Source organism: Oncorhynchus masou, chromosome 31 (genome assembly GCF_036934945.1).
Source record: "Oncorhynchus masou masou isolate Uvic2021 chromosome 31, UVic_Omas_1.1, whole genome shotgun sequence".
Lineage (NCBI taxonomy): Eukaryota > Metazoa > Chordata > Actinopteri > Salmoniformes > Salmonidae > Oncorhynchus > Oncorhynchus masou.
Genome location: NC_088242.1, coordinates 32379622 through 32399110, shown reverse-complemented (window position 1 = coordinate 32399110; position 19489 = coordinate 32379622). Strand labels below are relative to the sequence as shown.

Genomic DNA, 19489 nt, shown 5'->3' with positions numbered 1-19489 from the left:
GCAGGATCATGCTGTGGGGATATTTTTCAGCAGCAGGGACTGGGAGATTAGTCAGGATCAAGGGAAAGATGAACAGAGCAAAGTACAGAGAAATCATTGATTATAACCTGCTCCAGAGCGCTCAGGACCTCAGACTGGTGCGGAGGTTCACCTTCCAACAGGACAATGACCCTAAGCACATATCCAAGGCAATGCAGTAGTGGCTTCAGGACAAGTCTCTGAATGTCCTTGAGTGGCCCAGCCAGAGCCCAGACTTAAACCAGATTGAACATCTCTGGAGAGACCTGAAAATAGCTATGCAGCGACACTCCCCATCCGACCTGACAGAGCTTGAGAAGATCTGCAGAGAAGAATGGGAGAAACTCCCCAAAGGTGCTTCAACAAAGTACTGAGTAAAGGGTCTGAATACTTATGTAAATGTAATATTTGATAAAATATCTAAATACCTGCTTTTGCTTTGTCATCATGGGGTATTGTGTGTAGATTGATTGAGGGGGAAAAAAAGTATTTAATCCATTATAGAATAAGGCGGTAATGTAACAAAATGTGGAAATAGTCAAGGGGTCTGAATACTTTCCGAATGCATGTATATATACAGTGCCCTCTGTAATTATTGGGACAGTAAAGCATTTTTTCTTCTTGAAATTAAACAAGGACTATGAGGTTAAAGTGCAGACTGTCAGCTTTAATTTGAGGGTATTTTCATCCATATCGAATGTAAATACCCTCAAAGAATTACAGCACTTTTTGTACATCCCGCATTTTAGGGGAGCAAAAGTATTCGGACAAATTCACTTATATGTGTATTAAAATATTTGAAAGTTAAGTATTTGGTCCCATACTCATAGCACACAATGACTATATGAAGCTTGTGACTCTACACATTTGTTGGATGCATTTCAGTTTGTTTTGCCTGTGTTTCAGATGATTTTGTCCCCAATATAAAAGAATGGGAAATAATGTATTGTGTCCTTTTGAAGTCACTTTTATTGTAAATAAGAATAGAATATGTTTCTAAACATTTCTACATGAATGTGGATGCTGCCATAAACTGACCTTCTCACTCATCATTATTCACGAATGTGTCACAAGCTAGATGTAGTGCTTTGAATATGGGACCAAATACTTCACTTTGTGCTACTTTAATACACATAAGTGAATTTGTCCCAATACTTTTGGTCCCCTATAATGGGAGGACTATGTACAAAAAGTGCTGTAATTTCAACAACAAAAAAGCACAAATATCACCCCTCCAAGACATGCTTACCTCTCACCATTACAATAACAGTGGAGGCATTTTTTTGTGACCGGTGGGGGGTTTGATATTTGTGCATCTGTCACTTTCTCACTCATCATTATTCATGATTCATTCAGGATGATCCGTAATCATGGTAGCAGCCACATTCATACAGAAGTGTTTAGAAACATATTCTATTCTTATTTCTATTCAATAAAAGTGACTCCAAAATGACACAATACATTATTTACCATTGGGAGCAAAATACACAACCAAAACAAACAGCAAATGCATCCAACAAATTTGTAGTCACAAGCTTGATGAGTCATTGTGTGCTATGAGTATGGGACCAAATATTTAACTTTTTACTACTTTAATACACAAAGTGAATTTGTCCCAATACTTTTGTTCCCCTAAAATGGGTGGACTATGTACAAGAAGTGCTGTCATTTCTAAATGGTTAACCCAATATGGATGAAAATACCCACTAATTAAAGCTGACAGTCTGCACTTTAACCTCATGGTCATTGATTGATTTTTGAGTATAGAGCCAAAAGAAGAAAAAATGCTTCACTGTCCCAATAATTACGGAGGGCACTGTATATACTGTATAGCTCTCCTCCGTGTGTCAGAGAGATCTAACCAGATATCAACTAACCAAAACAGATCAACTAGATTTAAAGGGATGGTTTGATCACAAACTAAATGGTTAAAGGGATTGTTATCATTTAAAAGGATAGCTGCATCATTCTGTAGCCTACAGTTCCATGACACTGCGAACCTCTGAGGCAACAACATAGATATACGCTCCTCTCCCTCAGAGTCATTGTATATTACTATACCCATTGCAACACTGTACAGTCTAGCCACTCTATTTCTATGCTCTACCTAGCCCTGCTCTAGGTAGAACGCTTCCTCTTTGCTCAACAGAACCTGGGACTGTCATGACAGATCTAATCTGATTTGGCACCCTATTCTACTTTTGGCCAGAGCCGTCTGGTGTATTAGGGAATAGGGTGACTTTTAGGACATGTCTCCTGCAGCAGCATGCCTCTGAGGTCAAACCTCCTGATCAGCTGATCTTTGATTACTTCTCCACTATGTTTATGTTGGTGTTCCTGTACGTCACGTGTTCCTGTACGTCACGTGATTAAAAACAAAACACATTACAGATTTTTCTCTACTCGCCTCCTTTATGTTTCCTCGTCTCCTTTCCGTGTCCTTTCCTTCAGAGAGCCTGACGGTTGAATTCATTCAACTGTTCTATTCCCAGGGGTCAGTGTGTGTGTGTGTGTGTGTGTGTGTGTGTGTGTGTGTGTGTGTGTGTGTGTGTGTGTTTTGCAAATTCGTTACATATTGTACAAATTGTAATTAGTGAGAGAGAGAGAGAGAGAGAGAGAGAGAGAGAGAGAGAGAGAGAGAGAGAGAGAGAGAGAGAGAGAGATTGGGCAGAGAGTGTTTGTATCTGACTAACTCCATTGTGACGGCCAGTGAAGGCTATAGACTACACAATGGGACACAGTGAGTTGGCCTACAATACATGATCTATTTTTCACAGAGGAATTTCAATAAGAACCTCACAACCACAGATGAATAAGGGAAATATGGTTAGCTACGAGAATAATCTTTGCCCCAGGATACTTGCAAATAAACAATAGCCTTATACAATACACAGAATTCACTCTGTCTCTACAGTCTGTTTAGTGTGTGTTGGCCTAGTGGTGATGGTTGGTCTCAGGGAGGAAGGCCCAAGGATGGGAGCAATGAGAACTGATTCAAGTCTGCACCTCAGGTGTCAAGTTGGTCCCTGTTATTCCACAGATACTGAGATATTTAGGAATAATATTTCGAATATTATTAGCTAATTGTTCATGTTTGTAACTTTTATTTTCCATTAGCCTCGTATGTTATTTGATCCAACATTCTCCTGTATCCTCTTTTTTCATTTTTCTTCCCCTCCCTTGTTCCTCCCTGCCAGTGATTTCACTGCATAACGTCGTAGTCGGTTATTGTCAGCCACACAATTAGCTGCAAGCTACTCGGTTGGATGTAGAAAAAAAGGAAAAAATAAAAAGTCGTCTCCCTAATGAACAAACATGACATTCTTAAACGGTATTCCTAGTCGGAAACATCGGGGCTCCAGTGGCGCAATCGGTTAGCGCGCGGTACTTATACAGCAGTATTTCAGTTGAGCTATGCCGAGGTTGTGAGTTCGAGCCTCACCTGGAGCAGAGAATTTTTAACTGATCCCGCTTGACCGAACGGCGGAGAAGACAAATACACAAGTTACAACCAATTATTTATATATACACAGGATCAATGACAAGGTGTGCTGTTTTGAATTCACTTGGAACTCCCCAAGGATTTGAGAAAAATATTTTGGGAACTATAGAAAAGCATTTATTAATGTCAACATTCATTTTGCCACGTTTATGATATTACAGACACTTTAATGCTTACATTAAAAATAATATTATGTGAGCTAAACATAAACATAAAAAATATATAAAACCATTTCCCTTAAATCATACTTTTTATAATGTTACTGTGGCCACTACCACAAAATAATACCTGTAATTGTGTCCTTGAAACATTTAATTGTGCAATTGAATTGCATATTTAACTTATATTTCTTGCGCAATACTGTAGATTTCCATTCATTCCTATGGAGACTGCTTCTTCTGAGCAGGGCTCTCTAATCCTGTTCAGCTAAGTACCCTCTTGCATGTTTTCGCTCCAACCTCTGTTAGCTGTAACTAACCTGGTTCATATTATCAACCAGCTAATTATTAGAATCAGTTGCGCTAGATACATTTTGGAATGAAAATCTGTTGCTTGCTCTTCAGGAACCGGGTTGGAGAGTCTGGGAAGTGCTAATATGGCCGACCAGTGGCTTCAAAGTCTCTCATTGGCCAACACATAGCATCAGCAATTCAGGGTTTATTGGTGCTTTCGAGACAACTGGAAACTCTGGAGAAAAAAAAATGGTCAAATCATGATGTCAGTGATCTTGAGGTCGTAAAGTCGGATCTGAGAAATATGTTTTTTCCGACTTGAAATTCCGAATTGGGTGACCATTCAAAAATATTTTTCCCAGTCAGAATTATTTTTTCCCCAGTTGTTTTGAACGAGGCATAATACATAATTGATAACAATGGTGTCATCTCTGTATTTATTATGTTTTCAATGCCGAGTTCAAAACAACTTGGAACTCGGAAATCTCTGACTTCCGACTTCAGTGCACTCAAGACAATTGTGAACGAGCTGCAAAGGTGAAAAATAGTTTTTTACGTTAATCCAAGTAGGATTCTAACTCGAGAACTCGGGCCTCTAGAGCTTCGACTTTCCGACCTGAGGATAACTGATTTTATGATTTGACCTCGTATTTTTCAGAGTTCCCAGTTGTCTTGAACGCACCACAAGACAGCTGGGAACTCCGGATAAAAACGAGGTCAAATCATTACATCAGTGATTTTCAGTTTGGAAAATTGGTGCTCTCAAAAGATGCCCAACATTTTGCGTTGTGCGTGTTCAAGTAGTGCTTTAATAGCTGCTCAAGAGTACACCCTACTGGTAAACAAGCAACTGACTAGCAGAGGGTCTCTCTACCCGTTGGAAATATGTTAAAAGGTTTACTTAAAAGGTTGAAAGGAAACATTGTTTTGCTGTTGCAGATGTTAGTGACCTTTTCCATTGTGCATCTGTCGTAATGAAAGTACTGTATGAAACGACTGTTTCATAATCATAACAATGTAAAATGCGTGTGATCTGTACTTCTCCACCAGAGGGAAGCATATATCACAACCAGCCCCAACCCAGTCTTCTCAAATGTTTGTTCTTTGTCCCTTTGCCACGGTATAGTAGCATCTTATTACATGCTACTTACATCTTATTTTAAATCAAATCAAATTTTATTGGTCACATACACGTGATTAGCAGATGTTATTGCAGGTGTAGCGAAATGCTTGTGCTTCTAGCTCCGACAGTGCAGTAATATCTAACAAGTAATATCTAACAAATTACACAACATGTACCCAATACACACAAATCTAAGTAGCAATGAATTAAGACTATATACATATATGGACGAGCCTACTCATTCAAGGGTTTTTCTTTATTTTCACTATTTTCTACATTGTAGAATAATAGTGAAGACATCAACACATATGGAATCATGTAGTAACCAAAAAAAAGTTCAACAAATCATAATATACTTCAGATTTTTGTTTCTTCAAAGTAGCCACCCTTTGCCTTGATGACAGTTTTGCACACTCTTGGCACTGCCCAACCACCAAGAGAGTATAGCCCACAAAGATCTCCGCCACAGCACAACCCAAGGGATGTTTTTTTAAGTCAGTTAATTCGGGTAGTTAATTGAAATTCAATTGATGAAATGAAAACTGACCAGTAATTTCTATCAATACATTTAAATGAATGAATTAAAGACTCAGACTTTTGTGTTTCCATGGCTGAGGCCAGGGCCACCAAAAAAGGATTGGAGCCAGGTGGGGGCAGGTTGCAATGTAAAGCATACAGAACATTGTTTAAAGGGGCTAGCCACCAAGCAACTGTTAGACCTTTTACATATTTGTGACATTTCTATTACCAATGTTTTATTGTGCAATCAAATATGTGTATAAGAGTGTGTGTGCGTGTGCGTGTGCGTGTGTGTGTGTGTAAACTCTGTAAAATGTGTTAACTGGGAATGAACAAGAATAATATTGTAGTAATGATGTGACATAGATATCTGATATCTGGACTGAACATGAGACTGTAAATCTGTGTCCCTTACCTATCCTTCATTCTTCCCTCCCTCCCTCTCTTCCTCTTTCTTTCATCTGGCCAAGGACACAATCACTGATCACAGTTTATCAGTGCTCAGATTTCAGTGTGTGTGTGTGTGTCACACTATTTTCTCCCTGCAGATTAGACAGGACAGTTTTTAATTTAGGATTCTGATCCGCTGCTATAAGACTCTAAATCCCCTGAAGGGGCCAGAGCAACACAGCCCCTGACCCCCGGTTTCTTTCTTTCACACACACACGCACACACACACACACACACACACACACACACACACACACACACACACACACACACACACACACACACACACACACACACACACACACACACAGACACACACACACACCTAACCAGAGCCTGTGTGTGTTTGTTCAGGGGGGTAAACTGAGATTGAACATCCTGAGAACAGAGAAAAATGATACAAGTCTACCCACGCTAATCCTGCATTTTAGCAAATGAAAATACCCACTCTACTCACTCACTCACCCAGGCCTGTGGCTGAGTGTCATAACACTTGTTGGCCTCGGGGGAAAGCTGCTGTGATATCTGATGAGTTGTCCATTAATAAGACTGAGATTAATCCTGCTGAAAAACACAAAGAAACACTACATGAAAACAAGCTCCCCTGTTCTTACAAGGAGGAGCAATTGCTGATTTTCACCCTAAAGACCCCAGACTGTCTGTCTGCACAATCTATTGTCGACCTCCCTCATCCTACTCCCCTATAACTCTTCTCTCCCTCTCCTTTCTCTTTATTTGGGGCTCCTGGGTGGTGCAGTGGTCTAAGGCACTGCATTCTGGTATCATAACTGGCTGTGATTGGGAGTCCCATAGGGCAGTGCACAATTGGCCCAGTGCTGTCTGGGTTTGGCTGGTGTAGACTGTCATTGTAAATAAGCTATTGTTTCTAAACTGACTTTCCAAGATAAATTAAATGTTTTAAATGTACTTTCTGTCACTCCCTCTCCTATGTGTGTGTGTATGTGTGTGTTAGGTGTTTTGAATCATCTAGTTGTAAATCTTTTGAAGTATGGGAAGATCACATCATTGTCTAAAACTAAAAACTTTAGACAAACTTTATTTGTAACTGACTTTCAAGCCCTGAGCTCATCTGCTGATTTCGGGACACATCAGGGAAACACATCAGGGAAAACGAGCGCACCTTTGCGAAACGTCAGACGGTTACACATTAACCAATGAAACGGCAGATTTGAATGGGGGCAGAGCTGATTGAAAGCGATTTCAACCAATCAATGTTATCACCCTCGATAATTTTTGACCAATCACCGAACAAGTACCAAAAATAGCACCTCCTCTTGTTCAGCACCCAAAGGACGAAAGTGCGAGATTCGCCTGTGTTGTCTATTATAACCAATTCTTACTGTCCATATTTGTGTAGAAACGTACCAAACAGTTTTTTTTTGTTGATGTGAGAAACCTATTTGGTGTCAAACATGCGTAAAAACCTACGCCATCCAAGCAGGGAACCGCCGAGAAAGGAATTATCGCCGCTCATCTGAGGCCAAACTCGCATATTTTGTTTTGTCAAGTAAGGAAACAAAACAATATATCACCACGACGATACCCACTAGTCAGGGACCTAAAAAAACATCTACATTCGTTTTACAGTTGGAAACGTAAGTATAAATTAAGAGGTTTAGCTAGGGGGCAATCGTTGTGTTGGCTAGCTTGCTAACGTTAGCCTAGCATGGCCTATTCGCATTTAACTAGCTTACAACTGTAGCTGACGTTATCGTCACCAGTGATTGATTCTCGCATGAATTTGTGTTACGAATAGCAGCTAACGTTTAACCTTAGTTACATGCTTTTGACTGTCAACGTCGTCTAAAAGGTACATCACTTGTTTTCAAATGCTGTGTTTGGGCAGGGAAAAGTCATTATTTTGCCAACTATTTAGCTAAATAGCTAGCCGCTTATTTTTTTTAGGTGACACCTTTAACTAACGTCAGCTATCTAGCTAAATGTGGCGTTTGGTTTGTTGTCCGTTTTAACGCAACCAACAAACATCCGTTTGTCGCAGAAATAATCGAATCTGATCAAGCGTAATATTAGCACAGTTAATTATATAATCCAGTGGTTCCTAACCTTTTTCGGTTACTGTACATTTACCACCAACTGAATTCTGCTCTAGCCGAAGTATCCCCTCATGTTCTTTTTACCTGTAGTAAGCATATTGTCTCATGAGTCTTAAGTACTCCCTGTGGCTAGGCTAAGTACCCCCAGGGGTCCTAGTAGCCGGCTATATCGTTGTAGGGTTATTTTCCGTCGCCGCACACCAGAACGATGCACAACGCAGGGAGTCAAACGAACAGACTCCCGACGTTGTCCCATTCACCTTGCCAGAAGATACTGACCCTACCGGTATACCTACTTGTTTACACTGAGCTGTACTGAGGTCGGAACACAATCATGGTTACATGACGTAGAGCACACACACAGAGAAGTGACACTAGGTGCAATGATGTTAACTTAGACAGAACCTCGTCATTTACACATCCCTATCTTTATTACTCTAGGAGACTGATTAGGTATATTTATTATTTAGATTATTCATGTTTTAATTTTGTCAATATTCTTAATGTACATAATGTTTTTTTTACATTAAAATACTACTCATACTACAGAGCAAGCGGACAAGCTTAATATAACACCAATTTTGGCTTTGTAGCATCTACAGATGAAACATGGGGTCTTAAAGGAGGCCTGGGTAAGGCCAACTTTGATTCATTTTTTTTCTAAATTATGCTTTTAGATACAGTGCTCTCCACTTATATTTGCGCCCTTGGTAAATATGAGCAAAACGGGCTGCAAAAAAAAATGTCTTTGCTGTTTTTCCTCTTGGTCTTTCATTCCAAATATTCACAAAAAATCTAACTTTTTAATTTAAGTAAAATTATTGGAAAAAAATAAATGTGAAATAAATATTTTTCTCAAACGTGTGCCACAATTACTGGCACCCCTTGAAATTCTTATGAGTAAAATCTATAGTATATTCCCATTCATATTTCACGTTTTTAAAGTCACTTGAGGGTTTAGGAATACTTAAGTGGTATGCCATCACTTCCTGTTTCACTGGGGTATAAATATGAGGTGACATACAGGCCAAGATTATCCATCACTATAGGAAAGACCTGAGAATACAGTAATGGTGTGCGACAAAAGGTTGTTGAGCTGCACAAACCAGGAAATGGCTATTAAAAAAATAGCTCAACATTTGAAAATGCCCATTTCCACTATCAGGGCAACAATTAAGAAGTTTAAAGCACCTGGAGATGTTAACAATCAGCTTGGAAGAGGACGTGTGTCTATACTGACCGCACGCACAGTGAGGCGGCTAGTTAGTGGCCAAAAAATATCCAAGGATCACAGCTGGAGAATTGCAGATGTTATTTGGGTCTTGGGGTCAGAAAGTCTCAAACTACGATCAGACGCCACCTACGTAACCACAAGTTGTTTGGGAGGGTTGCCATAGAAAAGTCGTGGCTGTCATCAAACAACACTCAAGCACCTACAGTTTGCCGAACTTTCAATGGGACCGGGTTCTATGGTCAGATGAGACTAAAATGTAGCTTTTTGGAAACAAACACAGTAGTGGGTTTGGCGTAAACAGAAAGATTTCCATGCAGAAAAGTACCTCACCCCCACTGAAGTATGGTGGTTTATCTTTGCTGTAGGCCTGTTTTTCTTCCAAAGGACCTGGACAACTTGTTAGGATACATAATATCATGCACTCCAAGTACCAGCAGATATTAAATCAAACCCTGACTGCCTCTGCAAGGAAGCTTTAACTGGGCTTTGGTTGGATCTTCCAGCAGGACAATGAACCAAAGCACATCTCAACATAAACACAAAAATGGTTCACTGACCAAAGAATCAAGGTTTTGTTTTGGCCGTCCCAGTCCCCTGACCTGAACCCCATAGAAAACCTGAGCTGAAGAGGAGAGTCCACAAGCGTGGACCTCGGAATCTGAAGGATCTGGAGAGATTCTGTATGGAGGAATAGTCTCATCATAGTCCAACCTCATTACCCATTACAGGAGAAAATGGCTCTGAGTTATCTTGGCAAAGGCAGATTGCACAAAGTATTGAACGAAGGGGTGCCAATAATTGTGGCACACATATATTTGAGAAATATTTGTTTTATGTTAATTTATTTGTGTAAATTATTTTACTTTAAATAAAAGTTAGATTTTTGTGAATTTTTAATGAAGGATCTAGAGCCTGTTTTGCTCATGCAGTTGAAGTCGGAAGTTTACATATACTTAGGTTGGAGTCAATAAAACTCATTTTTCAACCACTCCACACATTTCTTGTTAACAAACTATAGTATTGGAAAGTCGGTTAGGACATCTACTTTGTGCATGACACAAGTAATTTTTCCAACAATTGTTTACAGACCGATTATTTCACTTATAATTCACTGTATCACAATTCCAGTGGGCCAGAAGTTTACATACACTAAGTTGACTGTGCCTTTAAACAGCTTGGAAAATTCCAGAAAATGTCATGGATTTAGAAGCGTCTGATAGGCTAATTGACACTTCAAAGTCAGTGCCTCTTTGCTTGACACCATGGGAAAATCAAAAGAAAGAAATCAGCCAAGGTCATAGAATTTTTTTTTTTTTGTAGACCTCCAAAAGTCTGGTTCATCCTTGGGAGCAATTTCCAAACGCCTGAAGGTACCACGTTCATCTGTACAAGCAATAGTACGCAAGTATAAATACCATGGGACCACGCAGCCGTCATACCACTCAGGAAGGAGACACATTCTGTTTCCTAGAGATGAACGTACTTTGGTGTGAAAAGTGCAAATCAATCCCAGTACAACAGCAAAGGACCTTATGAAGATGCTGGAGGAAACGGGTACAAAAGTATCTATATTCACAGTAAAACAAGTCCTATATCGGCATAACCAGAAAGGCCGCTCCGCAAAGAAGAAGCCTCTGCTCCAAAACTGCCATAAAAAATCCAGACTATGGTTTGCACATGGGGACAAAGATCATACTTTTTGGAGAAATGTCCTCTGGTCTGATGAAACAAAAATGGAACTGTTTGACCATAATGCCCATCGTTATGCTTGGATGAACACCATCCCAACTGTGAAGCACTGGGGTGGCAGCATCATGTTGTGGGGGTGCTTTGTTGCAAAAGGGACTGGTGCACTTCACAAAATAGATGGCATCATGAGCAAGGAACATTATGTGGATATATTGAAACAACATCTCAAAACATCAGTCATGAAGTTAAAGCTTGATCACAAATGAGTCTTCCAAATGGACAATGACCCCAAGCATACTTCCAAAGTTGTCAAAATGGCTTAAGGACAACAATGTCAAGGTATTGGAGTGTCCATCACAAAGCCCTGACCTCAATCCGATAGAATACTTGTGGGCAGAACTGAGAAGGCGTGTGCGAGCCAGGAGGCCTACAAACCTGACTCAGTTACACCAGCTGTCAAGAGGAATGGGACAAAATTCACCCAACTTATTGTCGGAAGCTTGTGGAAGGCTGCCAGAAATGTTTGACACAAGTTAAACAATTTAAAGGCAATGCTACCAAATACTAATTGAGTGTATGTAAACTTCTGACCCACTTGGAATGTGATGAAAGAAATAAAAGCTGAAATAAATCATTCTCTCTACTATTATTCTGACATTTTCACATTGTTAAAATAAAGTGGTGATCCTAACTGACCTAAGACAGGGAATTTTTACTAGGATTAGATGTCAGAAATTGTGAAACTGAGTTTTTACATCTATTTGCCTACGGTGTATGTAAACTTCCAACTTCAACTATATTTACCAAGGGTGCCAATATTAGTGGAGGGCACTGTACAAATGTCAAAATATGTCAACAATCCTTCCTCCAAAAGACTATTGTATGGATTACATTTTGTGAAAGTCCCCTAAATCATTTTTTTGTCTGGGTTTCATGAGGAGTCACTCGTAGGGAGAAGACGGACCAGGAGAGTAGGGCTGTGAATTGCCAGGGACCTCACGATATATTTTAGGGTATTTTTATTTTATATATATATATATATATTTTTTTATTTCTATTGCGATTCTCACGATTTTACACTGAACAAAACTATAAACGCAACATTTCGAAGATTTTATACTGAGTTACAGTTAATGTAAGGAAATCGATAATTAAAAAAAATTCAATATGCCCAATCTATGGATTTCACATGACTGGGATACAGATATGCAACTGTTGGTCATAGAATACCACAAAGTATGGGCGTGGATCAGAAAACCGGTCAGTGTCTTGTGCTACCACTGTTTGCCTCATGCAACGTGACACATCTCATTTGCATAGTGTTGATCAGGCTGATTGTGGCCTGTGGAATATCGTCCCACTCTTCAATGTCTGTGCAAAGATTGCTGGATATTGGCGGGAACTGGGACATGCTGTCGTACATGTCAATCCAGAGCACCACAAACATTCTCAATGGGTGACATGTCTGCTGAGTATGCAGGCCATGGAAGAACTGGGACATTTTCACATTCCAGGAGTTGTGTTCAGATTCTTGTGACATGGTTGTGCATTATCATGCTGAAACATGAGGTGATGGTGGTGGGTGAATGGCATGACAATGGGCCTCAGGTTCTCGTCATGGCATCTTTGTGGCCATCGAAGGTGAGCAATTTCCCGCTGATCCCGCAGGGGAAGAAGCTGGATGCGTTTCACTACACCCGCAGTAACATCTGCTAAATATGTGGCCAATAAAATAAGATTTGATGTGAAGGACCTGGGCTGGCGTGGTGACACGTGGTCTGCGGTTCTGAGGCCGGTTAGACGTACTGCCCAATTCCCTAAACCGCGTGATCATTACACAGGTGCGCCTTGTGCTGGTGACAAAAGGCCACCAAAATGTACAGTTGTGTCACCACATAATGCCACAGATGTCTCAAGTTGAGGAAGCGGGCATTTGGCATGCTGACTGCAGGAATGTCCACCAGAGGTGTTGCCAGAGAATTTTATGTTAATTTCTGTACAATAGGTTTAATCAGTTTCTTGATATGCCACGCCTGTCAGGTTATTGGATAATCTTAGCAGAGGAGAAATGCTTACAGGGATGTAAACGAATTTGAGCAAAATAATATTTTTGTGCGTATGGCACACTTCTGGATCTTTTTGTTTCGGCTCATGAAACATGGGACCAACATTACATGTTGAGTTTTCTATTTTTTTTTCAGTGTATGTGTTGCGATTTCGATGTTCCAAAGATATTTTTGCTGCAGATGGACAAGGGAGCAATGAGAAAAAAATAGTTTTGATCAGTCATGGAAATAAATGCTAAAAACAAATTGGCTCCCTATTTAGAAAGCTGGAGAACAAGCTATGACATTTGATACAGTTAACCAGATCTCTTTCTCCCATCACTGAGGGATTGAGGGAAGTGGAGTGCGAGGCTGAGTGGTTCAGTACAGGGGCGTGTTCAGATGGTGTGACAGGTTTGCTTCTGTGCATCTCCTTGCCCCAATCGTCAACCACGAAGCGTAGTTACCTATTGCTCCACAAAAGCCTTGTAAAGCCTTTGCATAGCAAAGGAAATAACTACTTCAAGTTTTCAGAGCGGGTGACGTCACTGATTTAAATGCTACTAGCACGCACTGCTAACTGGCTAGCCATTTCACAGCGGTTACATCTGCACAAAAATATTTTGGATAGGTAACAATACTTGTTTTCTCCCCTGGTCCTGGAGAGCTACAGTTTCAGCAGGCTTTAGTTCCAGCCCAGGTGTGATTTTAAACTAATCAAAATCAATTCATCAAGATCTCTGTTAGCTATATCAGGTGTGCTGGGATGTCGTTCTGCATGGACTGGATAGGTTTCCACCCATTTTGAGGGCAAGCTGAACCAATTGTCTTAATGCTTACAAATCCAATCATCCTACCTAATGATTATCATATGTTTGTTACATTTATCCAGTCTTTTTTGTTTAGTTGCTACGGTTTGAGGAGTTGATTTGGGACAGCTACGTCCGCTACAATTCTATGTCAAATAAAACGTTCAATGTGGCACTGTCATATGACCTTTCCAACAAGTTAATCAAATGTCTACACTGCTTGAGCTGCCTCGGTCAACAGTAAGTGCTGTTATTGTGAAGTGGAAACGTCTAGGAGCAAAAACGTCTCAGCCACGAAGTGGTAGGCCACACAAGCTCACAGAACGGGACCGGTGAGTGCTGGAGCGCGTAGCTCCTAAAAATCGCCTGTCCTCGGTTATAACACTCCCTACCAAGTTCCAAACTGCCTCTGGAAGCAACGTCAGCATATGAGCCGCCAAAGAACACAAGCCTAAGATCACCATGCGCAATCCAAAGTTTTGGCTGGGGTGGTGTAAAGCCCGCCTCTGGAGCAGTGGGAAGTGATGAACCACGCTTTACCATCTGGCAGTCCGACGGACGAATATGGGTTTGGCGGATGCCAGGAAAACGCTACCTGCCCCAATGCGTAGTGCCAACTCTAAAGTTTGGTGAAGGAGGAATAATGTTCTGGGGCTGTTTCATGGTTCAGGCTTGGCCCCTTCATTCCAGTGAAGAGTAATCTTAACGCTACAGCATACAATGACATTCTTTGTGGCAACAGTTTGGGGAAGGCCCTTTCCTATTTCAGCATGACAATGCCCCTGTGCACAAAGGAAGCTCCATCCATACAGAAATGGTTTGTCGAGATCGGTGTGGAAGAACTTGAATGGCCTGCACAGAGCCCTGACCTCAACCCCATCGAACACCTTTGGAATGAATTGGAATGCTGACTGCGAGCCAGGCCTAATAGCCCAACATCAGCACCCGAACTCACTAATGCTCTTGTTGAATTGAAGCAAGTCCCCACAGCAATGTTCCAACATCTAGTTGAAAGCCTTCCCAGAAGAGTAGAGGCTGTTATAGCAGCAAACGGGGGACCAACTCCATATTAATACCCATTATTTTGGAATGAGATGTTTGACGAGCAGGTGTCCACATACTTTTGGTCAAGTAGTGTAATTAGCATGTTATCGCAGGTGCAGCGAAATGCATATGTTTCTAGCGCCAACAGTGCAGTGTTTACCTACCAATACACACAAATCCCCAAAAATGCTTTCTTAAGAAATATCAGAAAGAGCAATCTCCAGAAATGATCAAATGACAACCCTGTTTGTAAACCTTTTAAATATCAATCTCAACTGTATCTTTTCCAGTGATGAAGACATGACTGTCTCATGGTGGGGTATGAAAAAGTCACTTTCTGAGCACTTATACAATGGGGAAATATTTATGGAAGGTTTTGATCAAATCAAAAGGGGTTCTGTCAAATGATTGAATTCAAATAGGTTGTAATGTGTCACATGCACAAGTACAGAGAGATTCCTTTCTTGCAAGCCTAATGGAATCCTCTAAATGGATCTGTGAACAGTTGGAAAAGTGACGTATGTGTGTGACCACAGAGCTGTACTCTGCGCTCATTAGAGTTATGTAATCACTGGCCTCCACTTCCCTCTGCAGAGCCAGTGGTTCTTGACAACCACGTGTGGCTGTGGGAGATCTGAGTCCTGGTTTCGGCTTGTGGTTTTAAGTTGGGTGACATCAGTTTCGAGGGTTGAGTGGTCGAGAGTCTGTGGTTTCGTCCCTGAGCTGGGGTGTATGTGTCTCAATAACACCTATGTCTGTGTGTGTGTGTAGCAGTCCACCCAAATGCCACTGGAGAATAAAGGGGATACTAAAGAAGGAAGCTGGAGCTTTGTGATTCCCTGCCATTTCAGGCTGGGCAATGTAACTCGTTCCTCCTCGAACACACACACACACACACACACACACTGCTCCCATTTTTTTTGAGAGAGCGTGTGTGAGGTAGCTGAATGAAGCCTAGACTGCATGTTTGGTTGCTAGGCAACAGTAGTGAGTTTGTTTTATTTTAGAGTTGTACTGCCTAACATGACAGACGTTCTGTACAAACACACACACACATTGATATAGACCCAGTCGGTATTAGATAGAATATCGCTGCCCACCTGTGGGGGAAAACAACCTGTGGTTACCTAGGTTACCCCATTGGCTAGTAGCCAATTGAGTGAATGCTCCCAACAACACAAACAGACTGTACAGCTACAAGTAGTGAGTGGAGTTACAAACGGACTGTACTAAACAAGTTAAATGTCTTGCATGTGAGAATGTTTCCACACACATAGAGCTACATGTAGCCTACTTAGACACCGTGTTCCCACTTTCCCATGCCTAACAGCCTGAAGCCACAGGGCTCTTCTCACAGGCTCTATTTCCTTACTTGGGAGCATTGTGAAACAGAAGTCAGAGTTTTTGACCTGGCTCCATGTACAGTACCAGTCCAAGGTATGGACATGTCTACTCATTCAAGGGTTTTTCTTTATTTTTACTATTCATTGTAGAATAATAGTGCAGACATCAACACTTTGAAATAATAACCATGAATAATTAAACAAACAAAAAAAACTTGAATGAGTAGGTGTGTCAACTTTTAACTGGCACTGTTCATTGAACAACACAGCAGCTTTTCGGCATGTTTTGTTGATTCTGTATAGCAAAAATTGTATGTCTAAGTTGGCTCCTTGTTAAATGGGGCTTAATTGGAAATAATGTTTGTTTTTGTCCAATTTGTGGGCGTAGTTGGTGAATTCCTTATTACGTGGATATCGACTCTGAGTATAGGGACGAATGGGTAGCCTAGTCTTAGAAGAGAAGGAGTGATGGGGGGCTCGTAGAGGGACAATGGGGGAGTGATGGGGAATAGGGCGCTAGTAGGAGGGGTAGGGGGCTAGTAGGAGGAGGAGTAGGGGGCTAGTAGGAGGGCTAGGGGGCTAGTAGAAGGGGTAGGGGGCTAGTAGGAGGGGTAGGGGGCTAGTAGGAGGAGGAGTAGGGGGCTAGTAGGAGGAGGAGTAGGGGGCTAGTAGGAGGAGGGGTAGGGGGCTAGTAGGAGGAGGGGTAGGGGGCTAGCAGGAGGAGGGGTAGGGGGCTAGCAGGAGGAGGGGTAGGGGGCTAGCAGGAGGAGGGGTAGGGGGCTAGCAGAAGGAGTGATGGGGGGCTAGCAGAAGGAGTGATGGGGGGCTAGCAGAAGGAGTGATGGGGGGCTAGCAGAAGGAGTGATGGGGGGCTAGCAGAAGGAGTGATGGGGGGCTAGCAGAAGGAGTGATGGGGGGCTAGCAGAAGGAGTGATGGGGGGCTAGCAGAAGGAGTGATGGGGGGGCTAGCAGAAGGAGTGATGGGGGGGCTAGCAGAAGGAGTGATGGGGGGGCTAGCAGAAGGAGTGATGGGGGGGCTAGTAGAAGGAGTGATGGGGGGCTAGTAGGAGTGATGGGGGGGCTAGTAGAGGTATGAATGGAGTGTCTTTCCCACCTTGAGCTTGAAACCCAAACCACACACTATTAATAGACTGTGTTTTTACAGAGCATCATGACTTGTGTGCTCCCCACTGGCTCTCACCCCCCCACACACACACACACACAAACACACACACATTCTTCCAAGGCCAGTTGGGGAGTCATTCTTTGTGCCTACCAACCTTTTTTTGGGCACATGCCTGTCGTGCCGTGTGTGTGTGTGTGCTCACGATTTAGGGCTGGTCGATATGGCATATAAATCTTTTTTTTTTCAAACTTAATATCTCAGTTTTATTTTTGTCTATAAGCTTTATTGCACAGTTTTTAAAGGGCAATAGACTGCATTTTCAAGCAGTCAGCAATCTAATGAATTCAGGGCTTGTGTAATTATACCTAGGCTACATATAGGCCTTCCACAACCATAAGACCCACTAATAATTGTATCAAAATGCGTTTACCTGTTGTTTTTTTTGTAATCACTTATCTGGCTTTCAACTCTCTCTGAAAATGCCATTTTTGTTACAACTTTAATCAGAACCATGCATAATTCAATAATAATGACCAACTGGTTATAGCAGGCATTTAGAAAATCAACAAATATCTCATAAACAATCTCCAGCACAAGCCCATGTTCTAGTGAGTAGCCAACTAATCTTTTATTTCAAGTCGAGTCAACTTGGATCTATTTGCAAGCTAACAAGGCAAAACAGTTGAACTGTTATGAACACACCCTCCTGTCCGACTCTAGCTTTTTGAAATTTGAACAGCATGCTAGCCTGTCCACTTTGCTTAGATGTTGAAATCAATAAATGCATATTTTTTTTATATTCATTGCAAATGTATAAAAACACAAACTAGAAAGCCAGAAAATAAGTCTATGGCTGTAATCCTGCTGGCGATACGTGGTACTGCACTGCCGCGCTCGACAAACAGAATACTTTTTCCAGAATCAATGTTCATGGATACTCCAGTGTTAGTAGGGTCTGCTCTGCACTAACATTCTCATCCTATTACAGTAAAATAATATCTTTGTTTCATTGTCTACATGACCTATTCCGATGGACCAAACCTCAAATGCAAATACCGAGATGAAACGGCTTTTCAGAGAAGAAGAAGTGATCTTTTATCTCTGTTGTGAGTGGCAGGGGAAGTGGCTTGGCGTGTGTGAGAATGGGAAGGTACACACAGCACAGGACAAGCGAATGAGACGAGTCAAAAAATACATAAATGCACATGAAAAACACTTTTTTTTGTGATACAGGCATTTGGAAATTTGTGCTAAAACAAAAATGAGATTTAATCAAATTAATTCAATACAGTGCCTTCAGAAAGTTACAGCCTGAATTTAAAATTGAATAAATCGATTTTTTTTCTCTCACCCCTCTATACACAATAGTCAATAATGACAAAGTGAAAACTTGTATTTTGTTTATTTTTTAAATAAAATACTTAAATCTAATTTACATAAGTATGCACACCTCTGAGTCAATACTTTGTAGAAGCATCTTTGGCAGTGATTAAAGCTGTGAGTCTTTCTGGGTAAATCTTTAAGAGCTTTCCACCCCAAAAAATATTCTTCAAAATTCTTCAAGCTCTGTCAATCATTGCTAAACAACCATTTTCAGGTATTACTATAGAATTCTAAACTGTAACTCGGCCACTCGGAAACATTCACTGTCTTCTTGGTAAGCAACTCCAGTGTTGACTAGCTAGCCCCACATCTTTTTCTGTTAGGTTTATCGGCAGTTGGCGTCCAACTTTCTGATGCGTTGCCACCACCTACTGTACTAGAGTGCCCCCACCTCCCACCTGTGTACAGGAGTCCTAGCATACAAATTGACCAATAGAAGTATAAAGAGGGGTTCCTGCAGATGCAGGAATGTCCACAAACAGGAATGCTCCAAATTGCAGTCCTCAGTTGCACCTTTCTCAAGCAGATCATGCAAGCCCAGTAGTGTGTAATTTAAATCAAAATCAAATCAAATTTTGTCACATACACATGGTTAGCAGATGTTAATGCGAGTGTAGCGAAATGCTTGTGCTTCTAGTTCCGACCATGCAGTAATAACCAACAAGTAATCTAACTAA

At 41.2% G+C, this 19489-nt stretch overlaps 1 protein-coding gene, 1 long non-coding RNA gene and 1 other non-coding gene across 6 annotated transcripts in view; 2 read left to right on the top strand and 1 right to left on the bottom strand.

The window, feature by feature from the left end:
- Window positions 1–3373: 3373 nt before the first annotated feature.
- trnai-uau (transfer RNA isoleucine (anticodon UAU)) lies at window positions 3374–3468 on the top strand. Its single transcript has 2 exons — window positions 3374–3411; window positions 3433–3468. It is a non-coding gene; the product is annotated as a tRNA-Ile (tRNA).
- A 230-nt stretch (window positions 3469–3698) lies between these two features.
- LOC135523817 (uncharacterized) lies at window positions 3699–8419 on the bottom strand. Its single transcript, XR_010452873.1, has 3 exons — window positions 8224–8419; window positions 6530–6628; window positions 3699–4207 (listed from the first exon to the last, which is right to left on the bottom strand). It is a non-coding gene; the product is annotated as an uncharacterized LOC135523817 (long non-coding RNA).
- The window catches only part of LOC135523816 (protein phosphatase 1B-like), a 29829-nt gene continuing 17687 nt past the window's right edge, over window positions 7348–19489 (top strand). For all 4 annotated transcript variants that reach the window (XM_064950749.1, XM_064950746.1, XM_064950745.1 and 1 more), the window contains exon 1: window positions 7348–7680. The gene's annotated coding sequence lies outside the window, so the exon portion shown is untranslated. The remainder of the gene's footprint in view (window positions 7681–19489) is intronic.